Genomic DNA, 12,284 nt, shown 5'->3' on the forward strand with positions numbered 1-12,284 from the left:
CCAATATAGCATCAGATGTAGATAAGAACTGAGAGGAAAAATAAAGCAAAATGAGGGAATCAAGAATGACAAGGGGTGCTTTTTCAGACCATTAGTTTAGGGAAGCCTGCTCTTAAAAGATGAATTTGAGAAGAGAACTGAATGCAGGGAATAAGCAAGCCCAGTGAAGACTTCAGGCTAAGGAAACAATAAGTCTACGGCCCTGAGGTGTATGCATGTTTGGTATATGTAAAGAACAACAAGGAAGCTGGTGTGGCTGGAAGAGAATGAGGAAGAAGGGAGATTAATCAGGAATAAGGCGAGAGACGTAGACCCTCATAGTCCATAGTGAGGAATTAGTAATTCATGTTAGATGTAATTGTAAGTGTGGCAGGTAACAGTGGATAAAGAAAAACAAGCTAGGAATCTAGTGTACTAATTCAGGAAAAACAAAGGTATTAAATGATTCTCCTAATGAGATAAAATTAACTGCTCCATCTGCACTTCAAACTTAAATCTGTCTTCCTTCCAAGCTGATGATCTCTGCTCTGTGACATGCTGCTTGTCCCTTACAGCTTGACATTTTCATTTCTCTGGAGCTCTTTAGGAATATGAGTCATCAGTGATGTCTCTTTGCCAAATCAAAACAGGAAAAACAAGGAAAATCCCCCCAAATTGATAAATCAAAAAGAAATTCCACTGAATTTAATAAGCTTGTGGCTGTCCTATTTTTTCAAACCCTGGGAAGTAAGAACATTTTAAACTTGCGGCACTGATACTTCACTAGTATCTTTGACTGCCGACTTTCAGCATTATCTTGTGAGACTCCAAGACTCACTGAAATTTCAAATTGCTGCTTTTCTGCCTGCTGAGTGCTGTGAGTTGAAAAGAAACAAGTCATTTGTTTCCTCCACAAGCCTGAGGTATTTCGTGAATCCACATTTATTTCAAGGATGCTTTCTTTCCCTCATGGGAGACTTTTAAGTCCCATAGGTCAACAGAAAGCCTTGGAATATGACGCCTTTTTCATCTTGCTAACAGCAGGGAAAGAAAAGAACGAAAGAGCCTAACAGTAAGAGAACATGAGGAATAAAAGAAACAACAAGGTAATTTCATTTACCTTTTGCAAGCAAAGAAAGGAAACAAGAATAGCCCTAGCACAGAAATAATTACCTGGTTAGCATTCTGCAACCTTGCTGGATTTCTCATGCTGCAGGAATATCGACGAGTCTGACTGCTAACTTTAGTCAACGAATGACAGGTTCATGACTCCTCTCAAACAGCAGGCTGGCTTTTATAGACTTTCTGAGTCACTTCTCACCAATGCTAGCAGCCCTCCTGAAGTTCCATTCAGGTATGAGTAATAGGAAGGTGGCCATTTCTTCCTCTGTTCCGTCTTCTTTCAGAGAAACAATTATCTTCTTTTGTTGTCTAAATCAATAACAAATCTCTCCACCATTATCAGAACACTTGAAGAACACTGGTGGGTTGGTCCTGGATAATAATCCAAGGACAAATGCACAAATAAACAAGGCAAATGCATGGTTTGCGCATGGGTGTCAAAGATGAGAGAGACATCCAAGTGGAGCCATACTGCCTGAGTTCAAATCCTAGCTCCTCCACTTATAAATCACGTGGGCATAGCTCAGTTTCCAAAACTTCAGTTCTCTGATCTAAAACTGCAGATGAAAATAGTAGTATTTACCCTAGAATTGTAGTGCATTAATATAGAAAACAATTTCCGAAATCACTTTCCCCCATGATAATGCATATTCACATACAACCTGATTAATTCCCACCCTCTACCCAGCACACATCCCAGAATTCTACTGACTCTGTATCCCAGGACTATGCAGGAGAAAGGAGTGCCACCTAATTAAGAGATCCCTGGAATCATTCATGCTGACCTAGAAGTCCGGGCTAGGCTTTCAGGATTCAGAATGGCTCTTCCCAGATGGCATCAATCCATAGCCAGAAGAAGAATGGATTAGAATTATCCCAGGGAATTCCTAGCTGGTTAACAATAACTTTTCGATAATGATTCAACAGAATTTAAAATTATTTATACCTCAATAATTGCATTAGATAGTGCTTTTGAAGTATAAATCAAACATTTAGAACACTGCCTGGGCAGAACAGTGCTGCATATAGAACTATTGGGTTTTTATTTATTTATTTATATTTTTAGTGTCTCAGAAATCAGTAAAACTTAATTCACTTCCATTCTTTCGCCATTAACAGAAAACTGGAGAAGGCAAAAATGTTTTGTATTTACAAAGATAAATGGCCTCTTTTCCCAGGGACTGAAACCTCAAACAACAAGCGTGAAAATGAAAATGCCCTCCCCCACATCCCCTGAGCTGAGCCTTGTCATCACAGACAAAGCCTTCAGTCCGCTGGCTGGGGACCGTGTATATGAGCAATTCGAGATGAGGGCAAAAAAATCAGACCCATCTGTTCCCATGATATAAAGTTGAACAGAAGCTACACCAAGGGTCTAATGTCTGTTTTCTACAGGACTCTGGTGGCTACTTATTCAAAAACATCAAGATTCATGTCAGGCAAACTTTTTAATTTTGTTTTTTTTTGTTCATTTTGTTTTTAAATCAGTAAAAGAAACTGGGTCCTAGAAGCTGCAGTGATCTAAGCAATGGCATTTGTGCATTCATATTTTCACTGTTGGGATTGTTGCTACTCGTCTTCCAGCATGAAGGGAGACAATGTTGAGTCTAATACTCACAACTTATATATGTTCATCTCATTGCAACAATAGAATACAAACAAATAACTATTTTGTAATGTTAATACTGAAAAATAACTCCTCTATCTATAAAATAAGAGCAAAAGATGACTATGTAAATTGTCACAGTTGAACTAGTTGTGTGGTGTGGAGAATTGAAAAGTAATTGGAGTTTGTAAGATGATTTGTAAAAGTTTACATCTTAACTGAAATTTACATCCCATAGAAAATGCATTTTTACCATGATCATCCTTCCATCTTTTTTCCTTTTTTTTTTTAGACGGAATCTTGCTCCGTCATCCAGGCTGGAGTGCAGCAGCGCGATCTCGGCTCACTACAAGGTCTGCCTCCTGGTTCACACTGATCTCCTGCCTCAGCCTCCCTAGTAGCTGGGACTACAGGCGCCCGCCACCACGCCCGGCTAATTTTTTGTATTTTTTCGTAGATACAGGGTTTCACTGTGTTAGCCAGGATGGTCTCGATCTCATGACCTTGTGATCTGCCCTCCTCGGCCTCCTAAAGTGCTGGGATTACAGGCGTGAACCACCGCGCCCGACCCATCCTTCCATCTTACCTCCTCTGGGCCAATAGTATATCTCCAATGGTATCTCCAGTGATAACTCCAATGGTATCAGTAAAGGAATTCACGTTTTTGTTTGCTTGCTTTCTTTGCTATGATTATTCTTATCACGTTTTTGTGGCTGAGCTTTTTAGCATTAAATATTTAAGACGTTCGTAGAAAAAGAGCTGACAAAAAAGGAGTATCAGAGAGAGTGCCTGACAGTCTCCCAAGTGATATTTTTGCTCCTTGAATACAGGAACCTCATTTTCCCAGTCTGTGTGTCTTCATATGAAAATGAGGATGCTATTACCTGCCTGTGGAGTTACTGTAGGCTAAATATCCTACTGCTTGGTGTTCAAAAGATATAGTTGGTTTCCTTCCTCAGATCTGTAAATCAAACTTAGAAAATGATAACATCACTGGCACAGATACTTCACAGTGAACTGTAATCCCAGCAAGGTGAGGCAAGAGGTGGGATCAAAGCCTCCTAAATCCAAAGAAAAGATTGATTTCCATAAGTGTAGAAAGCACATAATGCACTTAGTGAAGCTTGAATGATATGAACAGCTTCATCACATCAAAGATAAGCAGGGCTTTTGCCCATTGGAACTCAGGTATCTTACTTTGTACTGGTTTAGGACAAATAATTAGTATTTCCTGGCATTTGTTGGATGATTGGCCTTCTAACTCAAAACCATGATTTTCATGTTTTTAATCCTCATTACCATAAGCCAATATCATGTAATTTTTCATCCTAACGTTTCCTGTCATTCAGGGCAGCAGCTTTTTCATTACTTATGTATCACAAGCAACTCGTGTCCATTAGCCTATGCATTTAAATATATTTTAAACATAAACATGTTTAATATATTCCCATCCAACCTTGTACCTCTGGGTATGCTGTCCAAATCTTAGGAAACAGTAGTGCAGCTTGAAAATTCAGGAGTTTAGGAAAAGAGAAAACTAGCTTATTAGTGGGCAGAAGGGAAGTCAGGGAAAAAAACAAAGAGCTTTCTTTTCAAGGGAAAGAATGAAGTGATGGCTTCAACATTTAGCCTAAGCTATTACATCTAAATTTAAAGAAGTTTGAATCTGTGTTTCTGAAACTTTTGGTATTCAGCCCCAAATGTAGACTACCAATTCTAGCTACACATATACTTTTTTACTTTTTCTTTTTCTTGAGACAGAGTCTCACTCTGTCGCCCAGGCTGGAGTGCAATGGCATGATCTCGGCTCACTGCAACCTCCACCTGCTGGGTTCAAGTGATTCTCCTGCCTCAGCCTCCTGGGTAGCTGGGATTACAGGTGCCTGCCACCACACCCAGCATTTTTTTTTTTTTTTTGTATTTGTGGTAGAGATGGCATTTCACCAGGTTGGCCAGGTTGGTCTCGAACTCCTGACCTCAGGTGAGCCACCTGTCTGGGCCTCCCAAAGTGCTGGGATTACAGGCATGAGCCACTGTACCCAGCCCACATATACTTTTATATTTTATTTTTTTCAGACACAGTCTCACTTCTCCTGCCTCAGCCTACTGAGTAGGTGGGACTACAGGCACACGCTACCACGCCTAGCTAATTTTTGTATTTTTAGTAGAGACAGGGTTTCACCATATTGGCCAGGCAGGTCTCAAACTCCCGACCTCAGGCCCTCAGATCTGCCTGCCTCTGCCTCCCAAAGTGCTGGGATTGCAGGCATGAGCCACCATGCTTGACCCACATACACATTTTTAAGTCAGGATTTTAAGTAAAATAGTTCAAGATTTTCTGAAACTAGTTTTTCCAGTAGATACCTATCTTGTTAGTTTTATTTTAATAGTAATATTCATTAATAATTTATACAGTATAGAGGAAGATACTATAAACAGTCTTCCCCCAACGTGTCTTAGGTATGTGCGCAGAGAAAACAGCAGAATAACACAGAGCTGAAGGGCATATTTTAGAGGCAGTATCTAAGTTCAGATCTTAGCTCTGCCACTTACTTAGTATGTTATTTACCTTCTTTATTCCTGTCTTCTCATTGACAAAATTTATTTAAAAAGTAGTACCTACTGCACAGTGTTATTATAAAGACTAAATTCAATATATGTGGAAAAATGCTTGGTATAAAACAAGTACTTGATACACATCACTCATTATTATAAGAGGCTCAGAAGGCACAGCAGTAAAATGATCTTCTAATTTTTGGCAAATTTGATGGTCTCAGAGATTGCATTTACTGCCTTTCTTATTTCAGTGAAGTAAAATCAATTTTAGACCCAATTTGTACTTAAGTGTGCTTTGCTTTCTAGTTAGACTTAACCCAAAACAACATGAAAACATGTTCAACCTTACCAATATTTAAGCAAATTGAAAAAGTAAAATCCTCCCTTCATCTCTCAAATTAACAAATGTGAAAGGAATGCTAAAATCTCATTAATGTGTGATGTACTGTGGGAGAGGGTCCTCGTCAACTGTTGGCAGGAGTCTAAACTGGCACAAACTTTCTGAAAGGCAATTTGGCAGTATACGTGCAAACAAACTGTTAAAATGTATATTCCCTTTGATCCAGAAATTTAACATACAAAAATTAATTCTAAGGAAGCATTAGGCAAAGGGGTAAAGATGGTAAACAAGGATGGTTACCACAGTATTATTTGTAAGAGCCTCAAATTGGAAATTACTTAGAAATGAGTACGAAGTGGTGATACTGGGCCATGTCCATAATCAATGGAACCATGCAGGAGAATGATAATTTCGATATAGAAGGATGCACAAGTGAAAATAGCATTATTATGGTTTAATTCAATATTTTATAATATGCATATATGTGTACATTTATAGGAAAAGTCTGAAACACTGTACACCAAAATATTAGAAATACAAGTGATTTATTTTATACTTTTTTGTAAATTATATGTATTTTGAAAAGAAAACATCTTGTTTTAGTAATAATAGAAATACCAGTGAAACTAATTAGTAAAACTTTAACTCAGAGAAACCTCTAACTCTACAGAAAGACATCATGGTGTTAAACTATTAGCCAAAAGAGAGGCATTGGAAAATACGACTTTATATGGTCTTTAGTTTTTTAATTCCCCTAACCAAATGGTCTTCAATATGGGTAAAACAACCTGATGGAATTTCAGTCATGGAGGTTCTTTGGACCTGAACCTGGAATAGAGTTGTGGCTTTTTGTTTTTTCTCCCCTATACTAGCCATATTCTTGGGGCACTTTATTTCAGTTAATGCTTTTTCAATCTGGCTGCTGGCTATAATTTGGAATTCATTGAATTGTTGACATGGTTGACCTGGGTCAGTGTGATTCAAGGTTAACAGGACTAAAAGTCAAAATGAAAAAGAAGTTCTCTGGCACACCAGAAAGGCAATCACAGAGGAGCTATTCCAGAAGAGTGGAGTTAATGAAAAGCTATCTGTCTTTTGTCAGTAGCACCAAAATTCCAAAGATTCATATATTTAACCAGTCCTAAATGATGGTTAAAGTTGAGATGGGAGGAAGTTTTATAAAAAGATATGAACAGACAAAAACCAATGATTCAAACTTTATGATTGGTAAGGAAGAATGGTCAGGGGTAGGCAATTGTTTAAATAAAGGAATATTTTAGTTTTGATAACTTGAAAAATATGAAACTTCTGATATTAGTTAATATAGAACCCCAATTTAAAAAGTTATCTAAAGTTTCCAGAATCAAAAACTACATTTAGAGTTATTTGTGAGGAGTACACTATTGTTTAAAAAAAAAAAAAAAAAAAAAAAAAAGCCATATGTAGCTCCTTGCATATTACTTGGTGTGTGATTACATTATGGTAGCACTTTTCAAAAAATATCCTAATAAAAATTTATTTGGAACACTGATATTTGGAAGACCAAGTTAGAATGTGTGAAGATTAACGTTTGACAGACTCATCCCAGTGGTGTTGTCTATGTGTGAGGGCAGAAGCTACTGACAGTGAGTTGAAAAGAAAGGAGAAACATTTAGTATGTAGAGGAGAAAGTAAAGACAGAAAAGATAAATTAACCCAAGAGTTAAGGACTCTAAGTTCTTCTCCCATCTCTGTGATGATCTCCAGACCTCTTAGTCTCTCATTTGTCATCATAAATAAAAGATGGACTCTATGATGTCCAAACGTCTTTTTTTATTCTCTGCTTCTGTGAGCTGCCATCTCATTAGGGGTGGCAAGCTTTCAAAATGGAAAATTTTAGTCCAAGTTTGCAGAAATAGGCCATTCACAAAAGCTCATTTCTCTTTAGTAGACAACGAGACTATCTACACTACTGCGACACAGAGAAATAGGAGTCTCAACAAGGAGATTTAAGTAAATAAGTGAGATGCAACAACCAAGCAGCAGAAAGACTTCTGCCACCTCCCCATTGAGAAAAACCTATCTCAAAGTGTAACAATCATAAAGATGTTATAGCAGTTTACAGGTTAGAATCCAGATACTACCACTTGCAGATGATCAAAAATTTTAAGTGGTTGAGATTAAATAATACTCCAATTTGTGCCTCCTCATGGCATTTCTTTTAAGTCATGTTCCATCTTTTCTCAGTTTAATAAGTATTAAAAGAATAAAGGGCGACATTCCAATTTTTTAAAAAGTATACTTAGGCACAGACATGCACATTTTGGTGTCTGTTGGTACATTTCACACCTGAAATAATTTGAAATGGAAAATATATTCTACACAAAAAAAAACAGAACCTTGTGCCAGATGTCTCTTAACCGAACCCCACGAATCTTGCCTAAGCAGAACTAACTAACCACTAAAGGATATATCGTCTACGTGTAAAATATCACATTATGACCAACACACAGTCACACATGAGAAAAGTCAGCAGGAGCTTGACTGAGTTCATGTTGTGCCTTACTTTTCTTTGCCTCCTTCCTTCCTTCCTTCCTTCCTTCCTTCCTTCCTTCCTTCCTTCCTTCCTTCCTTCCTTCCTTCCTCCTTCCTTCCTTCTTCTTTCCATCCTTGCATCTTTCCATCTTTCCTTTACTTTTTTTCCTTTAAGCAAAATCTGCTGTTAAGTTTCTGGACATTTTAAAAGGAATATAAATTACATATTCTATAGAACATGCAAACCTGGAGAGTTGATTTAGTAGGGTGCATATTTTTAACATCTAATAAAGAACCAATTTGACTGATAAAATAATGCCCAAAAATTGTTTTAGACATTGACTATTCTAAATTTCAGTAGGCCCTTTTATGCTTGACCCCAGAGAAGTTTAGTGAAAATGCTTAAAAAGAAATAATAATGACTACATCACAAAAGAGCTCACTGGCATTGCAGAGGGATGATAATTATAAATAGAAAGGTACCCAGTCAGTGAGAACGATCTGAAGTGGGACAAAGATGGATGCTATGAACCATTTCCTGTCACATCTTTATAGATGAGCTGTGAGATACAGAAGAAATAAAGAAAACACATTAATTTTATCCTCAAATTTTATAGGACTAAACATCATCATAAAGTCTACAACACCTAAAGGAAAAATACAGAGAAATATTAAAACACACTGAAAGATTTATCCTGGTGACTGGAGATCCCTGAAACTCATGGTGTAGGGACAGAAGTAAATGTTTGTTTAAGCTGGGAACCACACATGACTACCTCCAGTGCTTAGAAATATTCAATGGTTGCTTGTTTCTTACCATAGCAAACCCTCCACTCTTCTTTAACATATTCTGCCAGGTTCTGGTTGAATCTATTTCCTCTCTGTCCACAAGCTCACCAGGCCTCCAATCTAGTTGACCTCTCACACCCTATGTCTTCCCCATCACTTCTCCAGGGCCATCCATTCTGCTCTGAATTCTCCTCTCTGCTCATCTAAACTCAACCCTAACCCCACTTGTTCCTGGAAGCCTTCATGACCATTTCAGCATATCTCCATAGTATCTAGACTAAAGAACACTTGGTGTGATCACTTGTCTTCTTCTCTTATTGTTTCTGCTGTGAGTCTAGTCTCCTTAATTATAGACTCCACTAAACAGCTTGTCTTTAAAGGAAGGTATTAAAAATTTCATGTTCATTTTTTATTATTCCACAATGATAAGCATGTGAATTTATTGTTGCTGGTTAACTTTATAAGTATTTTACTTTCATGTCATGTGCATATCTGAGATTTTTGTCATATTGAAGGTCAATTTTCACAATCATTTAATCAACAAACATTTATTAAGCACCTTCTACGTTCTAGGAACTTTGCGAGTTGACTGAGGAACAGAGTTAATATGACTCAGTCCCAGAACTTAATAGATAAGTGGCATCCAGGACATTTATATAAATAATATTTTATGAATTGCTTACAAAACAATGTGAAATGTTTAATTTAATACTTTCAGTAATTCTTTATCAATGACATTGAGTGGAAGTTAGTAATACACTAACCGCTCTCCAGAAGTCACTATCCTATCAATACTATCACCCCATCAGTGAACCCAGTTCTATAACAGCAACTCCTATCATCAGCCACAACCTACAGAGAGAGTTGTCACTAAGCATTTAATCAATGCCGGTCCCCTCTCACTGGTGCCTTTCTTATCTCATTGATAAGTAAAGTGTCTTCTGGGCTTTCCAACAGAACATAGTGGGCTGGTGGGTTTTCCTAAATGACATGGTATAGCTACTCTCACAGGTCCAGTTCACATAGTTTCTTTGCTGTTATCTGCCATGGCAGGTATGGCATCTTTAGTGTTGTCTTCTTCCTAACTTCTAAGAGCCATCATCAAGACCAATCACAGGCAGCATCACAGACAGCAGCAATACTGTCTCATAGAGTCTTTTCCAGGGTGCTAAACAATTTATTATTCCAAAGTGCTCCTGTATAAGCTCTCCTTATCTACTTTTACGTTCTTTCCTGCTTGAGCCAGCAGCCTCAGGATCCAGTCCTATATGTGTTCTCCCAACTCCTGCTGGTCCACGTTGGCTAGGTAGGACCTGCAACTTTCCAGTGTGTAACATTTTCCTTTCTTTTCAGTCCCAGCAATTCCATACTTGGAATGAATTGTGACCTAAGCCTAGTTACAGGCCTGGTAACCAAGAAAGGAATTGAAGGTAGTTCCTTCTGGGAAACCACATTATCTTGCAAGGCAGAGGACTCTACATAATCTTCAAGCAAATGGAGACAACTAAAACTTAACAGAGAGAATTAGGCCACCTTTTCAGGCCCAGGAGGTTAAAGAGCATCGGAGGATTCAATATTTTTGAGATCATCAACCCAGATTTCTCCAGATGCCAGGTCTCTAGGGCCCTACCTCTCCAAATATAGCCCTTTCCTTGGCCAAATTTGAGAATTAAACCTCCTCTATAGCGTGCCACTTTTATAATGAAGTTCTGAGACCTGATCCTCAGCTTTCAGGAGACGAGAGTCTCTTTATATGCTGCCAAGAAGAGCCTCTGGCTTTCACATTCTCTTTTTAACTTGTGATTAAGCATCCTCAGTTTGTATTATTTTCCTCTAACATGTTGATTGTATCTAGTAATAGTCATCCCATTTCATCATTGTTATAATGATTATTTCTTCCAAGCTCTGTTATCTAGTACTGCATTAAAAAAAAATTACTAGTAAAAAACAACAACAAATTTAAGGACATATTTATAGATTTTTTTTTTTTTGGTCAGACTAAGTCTCTCTCTGTTGCCTGGGCTGGAGTGCAGTGACGCAGTCTTGACTCACTGCAACTTCCACCAGGTTTCGAGCAATTCTCGTGCCTGAGCCTCCTGAGTAGCTGGGATTACAGGAGCGTGCCACCATGCCTGGATAATTTTTGCATTTTTAGTAGAGACGGAATTTCACCATGTTGGCCAGGCTGGTCTCGAACTCCCGACCTCAAGTGATCTGTCAGCCTTGGCCTCCCAAACTACTGAGATTACAGGCATGAGCCATCGCACCGGCCATATTTATAGATTTTGCAGAACACGGATTTGGACATAGCACAGCAGGGAGGAATTGCTTTCTCTGGTTCACGATGGTCTGGGATATAAGCTGGGATGACCCAAATGTCTTTAGGGTTACTCACAGGACTGAGGGCTGAATTTATCTTAAGAAATAGTTCCTAAAAGGAGTTGTTTTGCCGCCAAGGGACATTTGGTAATGTCTGAGACATTTTTGTTTCTCATAAGTTGAAGAAGGGAGTGCTACAGGATCTAGTGGACAGAGGCCAGAGATGCTGCAAAACATTCTACAATGCACAAAACAGCTCCCCACGATGAAGAATCATCTGGCCCAAAATGTGGATTGTACTGAGGTTCAGAAACCTTGATCTGGAGGTTTCTTCTACCAACTATAGAGTGCATGGAGTAGGATGGCGCAAAAGCTGGGCTTAGCTGGGACCTCTCTATATGACTTGGGCTTCCTCATAGAATGGCAGTCTCAAGGTAGTAGACTTCTACATGATTTTTTAAAGGTGATTTTTTTTTTACAATGCTTTAATAGTGAACAAGGCTGTGTCTGAACAGTACATGTGGAAATGGTTAAAATGGTAGAAATAATAGTAATCTATTATTTGAGAGAAAAAGGGTAAAAAAGTCTAGAAAAAGCTGCATTGCCTTTTATGACATATCCTCGGAAGTCCCATAGGGTCACTTCCACCATAGTCTATTGATCAAAGCAGTTACAAGCTCATTTAGATTCACGGATAGTGGACATAGTTCTTTCCTATTAATGGAAGGAATATTTTTTTAAAATGCAGCCATCTGTTATAGACACCACATCCCATATCTCTTACACACCTGAGATAATGCACCTCTCAGAGCATTTTTTTTTTTTCTACCAGCATCACATCCCAGTTCCCCACATATGAAAATGCTGCTAGTTGCATTCCTATAAAATGCCAGGAGGTATCCATCCTCCACCAAATACTAGTGATGGTGTTCTCATTTCCTTCCACTGGTGGGTTATCCAACTTCAAAATCTTATTTTAGGATTTGCTCCTAGGATCACTTCTGGCTCCAACTGTTGCAGATTAGAGTTCTCAGGAAATACTGAAATTCTGAAAATTGC

General features: G+C 38.3%; 1 long non-coding RNA gene across 3 annotated transcripts in view; it reads right to left on the reverse strand.

Annotated features, from left to right (window-relative positions):
- The window catches only part of LOC103216163 (uncharacterized), an 82,136-nt gene extending 80,400 nt beyond the window's left edge, over positions 1–1,736 (reverse strand). For 2 of the 3 annotated variants that reach the window (XR_012093992.1, XR_490458.3), the window contains exon 1: positions 1,153–1,279. This is a non-coding gene — a long non-coding RNA (uncharacterized lncRNA). Of the gene's footprint in view, positions 1–1,152 lie in introns of all 3 variants that reach the window. The other variant, XR_012093991.1, reaches the window with a different exon arrangement.
- Between the last annotated feature and the right edge of the window lie 10,548 nt (positions 1,737–12,284).

This window comes from Chlorocebus sabaeus, chromosome 9, assembly GCF_047675955.1.
Source record: "Chlorocebus sabaeus isolate Y175 chromosome 9, mChlSab1.0.hap1, whole genome shotgun sequence".
NCBI classification, from domain to species: Eukaryota; Metazoa; Chordata; class Mammalia; order Primates; family Cercopithecidae; genus Chlorocebus; species Chlorocebus sabaeus.